We start from the raw sequence: 14,699 nt of genomic DNA on the forward strand, positions 1-14,699 counted from the left end.
TGGCGACGAGAAGAGCCTGTTACTATGGCAACTGTCAATCACGCCGAAAGAGCCCCGCCCCTCCCAGGCGGGAATCCGCGCTGATGGAGAGGAGAGGAACGGCCGAAGGCGGGGCTTGGTCGCCTTGGCGACTGCTGCTTCATTCCCTTCCCCGCCGTCCGGTGATATTATAAATTCCGAGGCACGCACCGCTCTTGCTGTCATTAGCGCCTTCTCGAAGAGGGCTCTGGCTCGCTGCGGTTTTTCTGGGGGAGTCCGTTCGGGAAAGGAGCCGGGGAGCGGCCCGATGCATTCTCGGAGACTGCTCCAAGGTTACAGGGAGGTCCGCGGGCCTCAGCGCTACCAAATCTGTGTTGCGAGGACCCAATACGGTTTGTGTTCGTCTGCTTTCGCATTTGGACCTGGCTCGGTGGGAAGCGGCCTCGGGAAGAAGACACAGAACCACAAGGCAGGAGGGTGCAGCGCATTCGGGATGTACGAGTCTATTGGCGAAGCGACCTACAAGCTGGAGAGGAGGATGCCTAATTTCTATACACATAGGACGCTCGGGGCGCTTAAACAGATCTGCATTGCTGTTCTCAGCCAAATTAATGTCTAGTATAAGTTTCCGTGAGTTTCCAGACCTAATACAGAAGCTAATCTGAGCCTAGTGAAATATTTTTGAGTGGCCTACCTATGGATTGGCAAAACAGGAATGCCATACCTTCTCACACATACACCTGCATTGTCAGATGTTAAGAACAACCGGAAAGCATGTGGCCAACTAATTTAACTTTTGTTCAGTCTTCTTTCTCCAAGTCCAAAAGACTCCCTCCAATTTCTTAGATATGATTTTTTTATTTTTATTTTTACAGAATGGCATTCATGGTATAAATCATTTCAACGATTCAGTCTTTGACTTTCTGCTCATAGGCCAATCTGCAATGCCTTCCTCCAATTAACTATTTTTTTATTTGCTTGCCAATTTTTTGGTGTGTAAATATGAACACAGGCCATCAAATAAGTGCATGATGTATTAGACATCAGTTTCGCTCACTCAACCTGCAGCCAACCCATTTTAGCCTGGATGTGAAGAATTACCAGTACTTATGAACTTTAACTACAGTGAAGCAGAGCAACATATTGCTTCATGGTCTTTTAGAATAACTACCCCTAAAAACTTAGTAATTTAGTTGGTTAGTCTTAGCTAGATCTGCTATAACTAAGGTAATGTTTAAAGAAGAGAATGATAGTGCAAGTTGAAGAATACATCTATTTAGGACAAAAAGTATATATATTGGGGAGAGAAAATTAAACAGTGGAAATGAAGAGAGGAGTAAAACAATCATGGGCAGCCTTTGAAAAACTCAGCTTCATAATGAAACAAAAATATCTCCTTAGATTTTAAGGAGTTAAATACAGTCATGCCTCGGGTTAAATTTGCTTCAAGTTGAGCGCGTTCAAGTTGCGCTCCGCGGCAACCCGGAAGTAACGGAGTGCGTTACTTCCGGGTTTCGTCGCTTGTGCACGCACAGACGCTCAAAATGACGTCATGCGCAGAAGCGGTGAAAAGCGATGCGCGCATGCGCAGGCGTGCCGTCACTAGATACATTTACCTCTACATTCTAGATGCGAACGGGACTCCGGAACGGATCCTGTTCGTATCTAGAGGTACCACTGTATGGGCATATTACCTGTAATGTTACAGTGTGGAGAACTGAACCGTGACACAAAGAAACATGAACAGCTTAAGAATAACACCTAAGTCAAAAGATAATATATATAAGTAGAGTAGATAAGGCAGGAATGGGGAATCGGAGGTATTTCAAATACTGCCATGCAACTCCCACCTGGTATGACTAATTGTCAAGGATGATGAATATTTTGGTCCCACAATGTCTAGTGGCCTGTAGAGTTCCCATCCCATTTAAAGGCTTTTGGTCAGAACCCAACAGGATTCTACTTCTTAAATGCACAAGAATATGTTTGTCAAATATTTTAGTGGAATTCATACTTCTGGGAGAGCTTGGACTAGATGACCCACAAATCTCCTTTGAGTTCTCTGGCTTTCCTTTTCCTTCCTTTTCATTTGCACACATGGCACAAATATTGCCTTATAAATGGACTACCAATATGTTCATCTGCTAAAGTTCTGAAGTATATTAAACCCTATTAAAATATATTATCAGATTAATCTGCTGCTAGTGCTAAGCAAGCCTACTGGTGTATTCAAAATCTTTTGAAGACTCAAGTGCCATTAACAACACAGTATACCACTTTATACCCACCATGAAATTCATGAAAAGAACAGTAAAATAAACTGCACGGGTACTCTTCGAAGTGTTCCAGTTCTTCAAGACTGGTACTCGAAATACTTAATGCTTCCTTTGGAAGAGTTGAATGGTATAACTTAAATGGATAAAAACCATATAAATTGTGCTTTGCTACTATTTAGCAAAGAAATTAGTAATGGTAGAACAAATAACTTGTTGTTTCATAAAGTTAATGGGGTTGTAGTGTAGCAGAAGTCTCCGATAAGTATTTTTAAAGTTAACATGTTAACTTTCAAGTGCATGCTTATTGGAAACAAGTCCCATTGGATTCAGTGGGACTTTTCCAAATCTGATTAAGATCTGACTGCTATTCCTACATCAGGACAATGCTCCAACCCAAAGATTTATAACACCAAAAGTTAAGTACCTACAACGAAGTTTACCAACAATGTGCAAAATCACTATTCTAGCATTGCTGCATTGTATGATTCGGATCAAACTTGTATTTACTCAGAAGTAAGTCCATTTGAATTTAATAAGGTTGCTAAATCATGTTTATGTTTAGTTAGATGTAAGTATCATTGAGTTTAATGACTTCACATAGATTGCAGCTAACTCCAAAGTAGATGTCCATAGGACTGCAGTCATGCACTCAATCCTATTGATGTGTAGAAATATTCCACTAAGGTTCAAATTTACCCCTTATTCTAAATTACTAGGGTTCTAGGTTAAATGTAATAATGATCAGCAGTGAGAAACAGTGTAGGAATTTAATGTTACAGGGTTAACTTCAACATAGTTTGTAACATTTTCATTTTTTTTCTTAATTCTTAGATTAGCATTGATACAACTGTATCAGGTGCAAAATGCTTTATTGCAATTGCTATCAAGCACACTCCACTGATTTGTAATAATGAAATTCATAATACTATAAAATGCTTTTAGCAACCTTATGTTAAATTATTGCGCCCAACATGCAAAGGATTCATTATTAAATGGCACTGAAATTATTTTTTAAAGATTCAAACATGAAACAACCAATAGCCTGCCACTTGAAAAATACTAAATATGGAAATTTATGAGTCTTCAACAGCTGTTATTTCAAAACCTATGGGAATCCAAGTAGTTTTGCAGCAGATACGGCACTCCAGTAGTAAGCCTGTTAAATGAAAGTCATTCCCATTTTAAAACATGGATTTGTCCCAAGCAAACCATTTGAAATTGTTTTCAAATACAATTAAAAAGTCCTTCAATTTTGTTTGTGGAAGTATACAAAGAATCTCATGGCCTTAGTCCCATAATAGCTCACCTGAGTCAAGACACTAGGATGACAAAATGTTCCAAGAGAAGAATGCTCCTTTCAGGGTGCAATCTGGCCATGCCCTCCTCCAGAATATTCCATTTCATCCTTCTTCACTGATTCTCCACCCCTCAACAAATACTCAGCATTCTGTGGCCACTGAATATGCTCAATGCTCATTGGGATGGCTTATTTTAGTCTCTACCCCTTCAGATCTAGTTCTTTAGAACCTTATGAGTTTCCCTTATGCCTGCTGAATCCTCAATTACAGGAATCTCCCCACTTACACAGGGGTTATGATCTGGGGCCCCATGCGCATAAACAAAAATCGCATAAGTGTGGAGCACCCTTGAAACACCCCTTAAATGCCCTCTCTGCTGCTCTCGCCCCAATCCAGACCAAAAATATTATATCCAAAAATATCCACAACTAGAATTGAAGTGCTGGGGCCAGCTGGAGACGCACAGAAAAGAGGCTGCTGTGCTACTGTGTGCACCAGCTATTAGGCTAGGAAGCTGAGCAGCCTAAACAAAGCCTCCCTGTGCCTGTGGTCACATCAGGGCTTCCTCTGCCCTCACTTATGGGGAGGGTCTCCTTGAGTGCCACAATGGCCCTCCAGCTCTCTCCCACTGTTTGCAGGTTTGAATTGAATTATTTATTTATTTCCTAGCACTGCGCATAGGTGGGGTCATGTCCATACTCCATGTGTTTGCCAAACAACATATCAGATAAGTCTGATATGAAAAAAGGAGGTTCTTAAAAGTTTCATTTACGAACACATTTTTCTCCTTTTACAATACAGTGGTACCTCAGGTTAAGTACTTAATTCGTTCCGGAGGTCCGTTCTTAACCTGAAGCTGTTCGTAACCTGAAGCACTACTTTAGCTAATGGGGCCTCCTGCTTCTGCCATGCCGCCGGAGGACGATTTCTGTTCTCATCCTGAAGCAAAGTTCTTAAGCCGAGGTACTATTTCTGGGTTAGCAGAGTCTGTAACCTGAACTGTATGTAACCTGAAGTGTATGTAACCCGAGGTAGCACTGTATTAAACCAAGCTATTGTTTCAGTCAAGTATTTGTATCTTGATTAATATTGTTAATTTTGTTACAAAAACATCCTCCTGTGACCTTATTCAAAATCTTTATTGGAGGAGCCAGGATTTGAACCAAATGCCTCATGCCATTGCCCGAGGGTTGGAATAGGTTTATCCAAGTCATTGATCTTGGACCAGATCACCAGATCACAGAGCCCTCTTCAGGTACAGAAAAGGATACACAACGTCCTCTGGTTGGGCCTGAAGCCTCTGAACAGTGCACTAATTTCCAGACCTAGATCCAGCTCAGATCCTAGCGTCTGATTTAAGTGTCAGTCTTCAGCTTCAATTCCTAGGTTGGAGACAAGTACTGTATATAGTCCTGGTTTATCAACTTGCATAGCACCTAAGGTTCAAACACAGCCTTGTGGTTATCACTACAGCAATAAACATCATAATCTAGCTAAAGTTAGTTGTGTGACTTATTCCCAGTGCTTTTTTCAGAGGGTGCTCAATGGTACGCAGTACCGGCACCTCTTTTTTGTTGTTAAAAACTGTGGCACTTACTGTAACAACTTCATGGTGATTGCCGATACCTATTTTTCTAGGAAAAAAGCACTGAGTGTGACAACTTTCAAGAATGGTTGGTCAATGAATATTTTGGCTGGGGTTTGAACCAAATTACATATAACAACGGGACTTGAACTAAGTGCAACTAATTTGTCCAACTGCTTTCAATGGGATAAAGCCATTGTTACCTTTTTAGCAAGATGAAGGAGCCAGTATCTTTAGATATGCAGTAGCTTATTAGTTCCCATGAGTGATATTTTGGTGGAGCTGTGTGCATTCCATATTTTGATATTCCACAGGAAAATAGGTTCCAAGCTGCTACAATGTTTCCAGTCCAAAGCACTGAACAACTTGGTGCATAAAGGTGATTCCGACTAAATATCTAGAAGAACTTTCTGACAGTATGAGCTGTTAGACAGTGGAATGGACTCCCTCAGAAAGTGATGGACTCTCCTTCCTTGGGGGTTTTAAAGCAGAGGTTGGATGGCCATTTGTCATGGATGCTTTTTTTGAGATTCCTGCATTGCAGGGGATTGGACTAGATGACCTTTGGGGTCTCTGCCAATTCTACAATTCTATTATTCTAAATACTTTAAGAACACTTCTTTCTGTAGAGTCCCGCCCCGGAGTTAAGACTGCTGGAAAGGCTCTCCCTAGCATCCATTCAATAGGTGCTATACATCAGAAGACTACATGCCTTCTCCATTGCAGCACCCTGGCTTTGTAATCCTTGAAACTTGAAATTCATTCAACATTCACACGGTTAATATTTAGACATGACTATTGATGTAAGTATTTTGAGGTTCCCACTGATGTTCAGTGGAACTTGGTTTGATATTTTCACTAAGTTTTTGTTATTTGATTATATTAACATTGCTATTTTATTGTTACCTGTCTCAAGATCTTTGGATTCAATGCAGGATACAAATCATCAAATAAATAAATAAAATTTATGCAAACTTGCTAAATAAATAAGAGATAAAAATGTCAACCTTGCCCAGCAAATAAATAAATAAAATTCACCAGTATGGCAGTGAATAACCAGGAAGGAGATTTTGGGGTTGTGGTGAATAAATTCAGTGTGCCATCATGGGTGTGAAAAAGGAAAATTACATATTAACAATGCAATTGAAAATAAGACCACAATATAAATAGCACATTTATATAAGGGTACAGGTACTTCCATATAGAAGTTTATTGTGGATAATGTGTTATTTGTGTATGTAAGGTTTTGGTTTGGTTTGGGCAGCAACAATATCACCATCAAAATCCCAGCCCATACTTTATATATGTTTATTTTTAAAAATACTTAAATACTGCAATTTCATTAAAAAGATCAAAACAACATACAGCAAATACACACACATATACATATACAATAAAACCTACATAAAAACTAAAACACAGTTCACTGGCTGACTGAAACAGAAAAAAACCTTTAATTTTCAGTATAAGCCTGACGTCATAGAAAGGTTTTTAACAGATGTTTAAAAGTTAATCCTGAAGATGCTTGTTGTTTTACTATGACAAATAACCCTATATACATTTGCACTCACTGCTGTTATGGAAGATTATCATTGTGTTCTATATGTAGCTTACTACATGTGTAAGTAATTTTTGGTCCATTTATTTATTTAGTGCATTTGTGTACCGCACTCTTCAGCCAAAAAGGGTCCCAAAGCGACTTACGTACAACCAAAACAAGTTCCCACCCGCAGGCTTACAATCGAAACACACACACACACTGTGCAAGGGGAAAGGGACAGAGAACAAACCTAGCTATTGTGCCTCTGGTGCTTCCAAACAATACACGCATTCCTATTTCCACCAACTGCCATATGCCAGGGGCACGTTTGAATATCAACAACCTGGTTAGAAGGAACTGTTCTCTCAAGATTTTCATACAGTGCACATAGGGGTTACCTTGGAGATCATACTAACAATACATACATCAGGCAATAATAATAATAATACAGAAGTATTGCACAATAACTCTTTATCATGCTTCTGCAAGTCTTAGGTAAATGTAACTCTTCTACAAGAACTTAATATTATTTTTTATTTAAAAAACACAAATTGATTCCAAAGATATAAGCCCTGTTTTCACACATTGTGAAATATAGTTACTAAGGTTAATAACATTTCCTCTCGCATGGATCTCAAGTATGGGACAGTAGGGTGTTTCTTATTATCTTTACTTATTAACTATCCCGCGGGTAGCGCTATGGGTTAAACCACAGAGCCTAGGACTTGCCGATCAGAAGGTTGGTGGTTCGAATCCCCGTGATGGGGTGAGCTCCCGTTGCTCAGTCCCAGCTCCTGCCAACCTAGCAGTTCGAAAGCACCTCAAAGTGCAAGTAGATAAATAGGTACCGCTCTGGCGGGAAGGTAAACGGCGTTTCCGTGCACTGCTCTGGTTCGCCAAAAGTGGCTTAGTCATACTGGCCACATGACCTGGAAGCTGCACGCCGGCTCCCTCGGCCAATAAAGCAATATGAGCGCTACAACCCCAGAGCCGATCACGACTGGACCTAATGGTCAGGGGTCCCTTTACTTTTACGGGCCAAATTCTAACTTTATATTGTGCATGTGATTGCTATTTCCTTATACTATGTAGTATAAGTATATAGTATATTTCCTCCCTGCAATCTTTTCTAAGGACTATTCATGTCGACACAACCAAAATAAATTTGATGGGAAATGAGACAATGGCATCTATCTGGCTGAAGGTAACTCACCCAAATTCAAAAGTGGGAATAGAAAGAGCAACAAGGAGAACAGCAAATTGTTCTTTGTTTTTCAAAGCATGGTTAAATTCTCTCTTCTTCGACTAACACCGTTTCACACCAAATGTTGTCTTAAATACTGAATACAACTATTAACATTTTTCAAAAATAACATTCACAACACTTTTATCACTACTAGATCTAGTTGGGAACTCAAGTCTTACATTTGCTTAAGCAGCAAGAAAGTAACAATCTAATACATTAACCATCTCTAAAATATATACTATATTTAATCACTCTAGGAATGAAAGCATTAATTTTGATGCAACTGTATCGGTCAAGAATGGTCTCAACACCTCCCCTCTGTTTTTAAATGTAACCATTCCAGCCTTAAGATGTTTGAGTTATTCAAATATTCATGTATCAATATATCTTTTTCTGGTGGTAGCTTACCTACCCGCTTCCATATTTGGATAACAAACTAAGTCAGAAAGTTATTTGAGGGGGTCAAGTTGTTTAGTTTTATTTTTGTCTATCACTAATAACGCTAAAAAAATGTGGTTGCTATTACTTCCATCTCTATAACCAGCCAATCAGAAAAGGAGGACTGTAAATAACTGGTCGGTCACATACCTTGAATTACAGAGACATTTATGTATGCTTAAACATAGCAGAACAGCACAACTGTGAATGAAGCCATACAGCAAAATGTTAAAGCTGTTAAAATAATGATATATTATTGTCAACATTCATTTATTTCCCTGGATTGTTTTTTTTTGCCTATCACATTTGGACAAATTTCTTGTGCATTTTATTTCAATTTTACTGACATATTTGAGATTCTTCTGTTGCTATCCACAAATCATGCTATTTATAGAGAATCAGTTTAAGACAAACATATAACAGAATAATCACTGAACGATTTATGCAGACTTTCAATGCAATGTTCCATAACATTTTGAGAATGTTTATGCAATGCGTAAGTCAGAAAGAACAACTGAAATTATAGAGTAAATTGGTATACTGCTCTCTTACATGTAAATAATACCTAATAAATAGTATTAGTCTGTAATATTAAATACTAATTTAGTATGTAAACAGTAATAATATCTGTGCTGGGACCTTCAGCAAAAGTCTAGGAAAAGCCATGATATTATTTATAGATATACCGGTACCTGATGATATCCAATGTTAGAGTAAACCCATGGAAATCACTGAGCTGATATTACCCATTATTTCCCAGTTTTACAACACACGACCCTCGTACCTATGGGACTGCCTCTCCTGGGATGCCCCATGGAGGACCTTAAGGTCCATAAATAGCAACACCGTAGAGGTTCCAGGCCCTAAGGAAGTTAGATTAGCCTCAACCAGAGCCAGGGCCTTTTCAACACTGGCTCCGGCCTGGTGGAACGCTCTGTCTCATGAGACCAGGGCTCCGCGGGATCTGATTTCTTTCCGCAGAGCTTGTAAGACAGAGTTGTTCTGCCTGGCCTTTGGCTTAGAATCAGTTTGATTCCCTCCCCCTCTTTCTTTTTCCTTTCTCCTCCTGTGAAGAGGCTGCATGCTAATGTTTTAATGTTGTATTTTAATCTTGTTTTTTAAATTGTATTTTAATCAACTTGTTTTATTCTTGGTTGTTAGTCGCCCTGAGCCCTGTCTTGGCTGGGGAGGGCGCGGTATAAATAAAATTTATTATTATTATCATTATATGCTTTGAAATCTCTTGACCTCAGAATCACAAGGTTGGATCCAGAGATACTTGAGGTATAGGTGCGTTCCCACGAAGCAAGACACAGCGATAACAACAAGAACCTTTATTGAACTACATAACTGGGAAACGGGCAAAGCAACTGCTTATATACATTCCTGAAAGCCAAGGCCACTCCAACGGGATTGGCTGTCTAAACTTCCAAGCTGCGAATCACAACTCAGACTTCAAGGGCCAATGGCAGAGGCCCAAATCCTGAAATGCTCTGTGATTGGACATCATGTATCGAATCAGAACACAGGAGCTCAGAATCCTTTGTCCACACTCAAGCTCAGGCAAACACAGACCACTGAATACAAAACAATACTTATGCAATGGGATGCGGGTAGCACTGTGGGTTAAACCACAGAGCCTAGCGCTTGCCAATCAGAAGGTCGGCGGTTCAAATCCCCATGACAGGATGAGCTTCCATTGCTTGGTCCCTGCTCCTGCCAACCTAGCAGTTCAAAAGCACATCAAAGTGCAAGTAGATAAATAGGTACCGCTCCAGCGGGAAGGTAAACGGCGTTTCCGTGTGCTGCTCTGGTTTGCCAGAAACAGCTTAGTCATGCTGGCCACAGGACCCGGAAGCTGTAATCCGGCTCCCTTGGCCAATAAAGCGAGATGAGCGCCACAACCCCAGAGTCCTCTGCGACTGGACCTAATGGTCAGGGGTCCCTTTACCTTTACTCATGCAACAGGTCTTTCCTGGCTCCTCCCACACTAGTCACCTGCATCCCAGTCAAAGCCACTCGTCAGGGTCAAGGACCCTCTGAAACTGTGTGGATGGAGCATGAGGGACTGTAGTGAGACAGGAAACTGGTAGAATTTGGTGGGACTGCCTTGCATAAGTGCATCCCCTTGCGGAAGGCATCTCTGGATCCAAGCCATACGGTCAGATCCTAGGCAATGCTATACAAAATAGATAAGGTGCTAAGCTCCCAGCTCCAAGACAAGGAAATGCCATTTAAACTTTAACCTAATGTAGTTTCTAAGAGTCAGAAGCCACATTATGTTAAAGAGAATGGTGGGGTTGACAGCAATATTTTACACCACATTGTAAGGGTTGGTAGAGTAATCACATCCCTCTAACACTATTACAGTGATAAGCTGCTGATGGTGAGGAAATATCAGGTGCACAGTGCTAGAAAGCTGTCTGTGGACAAACGCCGGCTTTCTTGGTCTGAAAAGCGAGATAAGCGCTGCAACCCATAGTTGACTTTGACTGGAGTTAACTGTCCAGGGGTCCTTTACCTTTTTATATTGCAAGAATTCAACTGCCTTCATCTTGCCCACTTAAACCCGAGGAAAAGTAGAATAAATTGTAATGGACTCACATTGCTTACATCGCTGGCAACAATATATAATCTTTCCCTTCATCACTATCTGTTTCCTGGTAGTGTGTATGTCCACCTCTTCTTGTTACCTACCCACCCCTCCACCAATATTTATTCTACAATTACTTATTATATAAGCCCCAAAATCTGTCCATTTGTTGCATGAACTCTGCTTTGCGCATTCAGTGTTGGGGAGGTCAATTTTCCTTCCTGCCACAGAACATCAGGAGAAACAATGACAACAGAAACTTTTATGTGGAACATGATGGAGGGATGAGTTCTCCCAGTAATGTAGATACAAGCTTTTCTATATGGAAAGAGGGTGGTATTTTTCCAAAACCGAAAGGAATTATTATTATTATTAATGAAACACATACTGTGTATTATTGAAATTTATATTCCATGCAGTATACTTCTGAAACAGAAAATTATCTTTTACTAAAGCAGTAACAGAACGATGGGGAAGAGGGTGGGCAGGTGAGCAGCAGCAGCAACAGCAGAAAGTTGTCCATTGAAAGAGGACTAAATAGTGAATAACTGGCACTGAATAGAGTTAGCACTAGAATAGTGTTCACATGAAACTCTTTGCTGTATAGAATAATACCTGGTTAATTTTTCCTAGTCATTTGATGACACTTGACACAATAGGAAATTAGATTCTTCTGGATTAGCAGTAAGAATTGGCAACACTAGTTTGCAGTAGTTCTCCTGTCTCACTGACAGGTTTGGGAAGGTGATGTTCAGGGGACTATTGCCCCATTCTACCCCATGGGAATTCTCTTGTGGAGTGCCACTAGGGAGAATGTAGGTGTCACTCAATAAATCATTCAGAGCTTTGGAGTGAAGTGTGATGATTGATAGCCAGCTCTATCTTTCAATGTAAAGAAGTGTATGCATGTTACCAAGTCAGACAGGCACCTCCATGACAGGAGAAAGAGGAGAGAGACTGAGGAGCATTTGTGGGGTCGTCAACCTTGATAGATATTAAGAGGGCAGTTCGCAGCATTGGAAACTTTAACAATAGATTTAGAAGCTGAGGATTTAGCCCACATCCTACATTCACATTTACATTTACACTTACACTTAGACAGTGCTTTTTCTATTAAAAGAATGTTTGGGGTAATCTCATTTTGACTCAAGAAAATCACCATTTTATAGTTCAAATTGGGGGAAATAAATACAGTCAATGGACAAAAGTACAAAGATTCACAAAATGTTTAGGGGTATATGCACCCCTGTGTTCCCCCAGATCAAAGCACTGCACTTATCAACACGAATGGGTCTGAACTAGCAGTGACTTTGGGTCTTATATTCTTACCTTTAATAGTTGTGTAAAAGAGGGCATTTCAGCAAGGACAGTTTGGAAGATGGTTCAGAGGGGAGAGGAAATCATTCTCTTCTCTTCTTCCAGCAGGAGCCTCTGCTGGTTCTCTTCTTTCTGCAAACAGAGAATAGCCATTATGGCTAGTAACCACAGATAGCCCTCTCCTCTATGAATTTGTCTAATCCTCTACTATACAGCCCTCTACTAAGCCCTCTACTATACAGCTGAGGCAGCAGAAGACAGGAGTGCCTGGCATGCTCTGGTCCATGGGGTCACGAAGAGTCGGACACGACTGAATGACTAAACAACAACTATACAGCTGCAAATAAAATGTTTAAAGTGTGTTTTAAGTGCAATATGCAATATGACACTAGGTGGGCCTTATGGAAAATTCAATGTATTTTTAAAAACACTTTTAAAAAAAGCATTTTCAGAACGTTTTTTACACGTCCACCTAGTCCACCTAGGTTGGTGGATATCACTGCCTCATGAGCAAATTCCATAGTTTAACAATTTGCTGTGTGAGAAGCATAGGCGCCGACTCCATGGGGCTTGAGGGGGCCCGAGCCCCCTCAAAAATTCGTTTGGGGGGGCTCTGCCCCCCCAATAATCTCCGGCGCCCCTCCAGCAGAGCGCCATCGCCGCCCCTCCCCCAGCCCAAAATGCACAGGGAGGGGCGGGCTGCATGCCTCCTGCCCTCCCTCCCGAGCAAAAGCTCCACCCAATTTCCTTTGGAGCTGATTAATAGGCGCAGCACGCTCTCCCCTATTCGCTCACGAGGAGGCGGCGCCACTTTATTTGCATATTCATGAGCTTATTTATTATTCATGAGCTTTCCCGGGCCCCCCCAATATTTTTTATAAGTCTGCGTCCCTGGTGAGAAGTACTTTCTTATATCTGTCCTGTATCTGCCAACATCTTAATTGGATGTCCCCAAGTTCTAGTTTTATGAGAGGATAAAAACTTTTCTCTATCCACTTTTTCCATGACATGCATACTTTTATACACATCTATGTCACTTTTTTTTTTTTTGCTTCTTCTCTGAACTAAAAAGCCTCAAATGCTGTGACCTATAAGGGAGCAACCATTTCATCTGGCTCCAGTGTGCTTTCTTTTCCATCTGTGTACATGACATTACCCACAATGCAGACTTTTCTGCAGTTTTTTGAGAAATACTGCTGTTAAACCAGCTTCAATCTGAAAGGGAAACATTCACATTGTAGTTGAGGCGTGCACAAGACACCAATAGTGCATGTGCAGATGACAACGCATGCGCAGATGACAGCTTCACAAATAAGGTTGGAAGGGATTGCATGGGCAGGGAAACCATAGACCAGGGGTGCCTTTTTTTCAAAGAGGGCCAGATTTGCTGAAGTGAACACGTGTGAGGACCGACCAAAGTTGTTGAGCATTTTTTAGGATTGAACTTGTCGAGCTTTTAACCTTTTTTTTACAATTTTATCCCAAAGTTGGTGAGCTTTTAAAAGGATTTTACCTGAGGACATATACTGCCACGGGAGCCGAATTAGGCCCCCGGAGCGGACTTTGGACATGCCTGCCATAGACTGTGCACATTGGGTGACTACATCGCCAAGACCAATCTCTACTTCAGGAACGTGCAGACGGGACTTGAAACACAGCTTGGGAAGAAAGACATCACTGCGTTTTAAGCCGCTAATGTGTACATAGCCTTAATAACAAGCCCCGTGAAGTCATCAATTTCCACATATTTTTGCATAGACGGCAATGAGAGAGATTTTCCTCATCTGATTTCTGCCTAGCGCACTCTAAATAGCACTTTTTTAAACAGGGCTTCATCCCAGGTCAAGGTGCATATGGTTGAAGCCCCTATCATATAATCCTTACTGGGGCTTAATGGCGTTGCAAGGCCGGAGGAAAAGCCCTGATACAATCCCATTTTCTTTTTTTCTTTTTTAAACATCTCCCGGCATACAGTGAGGCATGAACGTCATTGTCTTGCGTGATATAACGATATTTAATCTCTCTGGAACTGCAGCCTGGGAAATGGAGTTCCTTTCCAAAGCTGGCTTTCAGTGCCCAATTTCTTTCCCGTTTTCACCCTGCCTGATCTTTTGCCCGCAATTCCCCGGTTTTTAGTTACGCTGAAATAGAAATAGGAACGGAGACGCGCAGCTTCCCCCCCCCTTCCCGCCTTGCACTGTTGCTAGGCAGCAGACGAGGAAAGAAAGGGAGGGGACTCGGAGGAGCGGCCATTTGCAATGACGTAAGCGGCGCGTCCAGTTTTAAAAATAAACGGCGCCTTAAGGTGTAACGTTACTGGGCCGGATATGACCGTTACTACCCCCCCACCGCCAGAGCGAAAGAGGGAGGGGCGGAAGTGGGAGCGAATCGAAAAGCGGAAATGAGGACTCAACTCTTCCCTCCTCC

General features: G+C 41.2%; 1 long non-coding RNA gene across 1 annotated transcript; it reads right to left on the reverse strand.

The window, feature by feature from the left end:
• Nucleotides 1–4,532: 4,532 nt before the first annotated feature.
• On the reverse strand, nucleotides 4,533–14,574 carry LOC309368606. Its single transcript, XR_014167823.1, has 3 exons — nucleotides 14,157–14,574; nucleotides 12,285–12,404; nucleotides 4,533–4,935 (listed from the first exon to the last, which is right to left on the reverse strand). It is a non-coding gene; the product is annotated as an uncharacterized lncRNA (long non-coding RNA).
• Nucleotides 14,575–14,699: the final 125 nt, after the last annotated feature.

The sequence above is a fragment of the Podarcis melisellensis genome (assembly GCF_964234715.1).
Source record: "Podarcis melisellensis genome assembly, chromosome: 4".
Lineage (NCBI taxonomy): Eukaryota > Metazoa > Chordata > Lepidosauria > Squamata > Lacertidae > Podarcis > Podarcis melisellensis.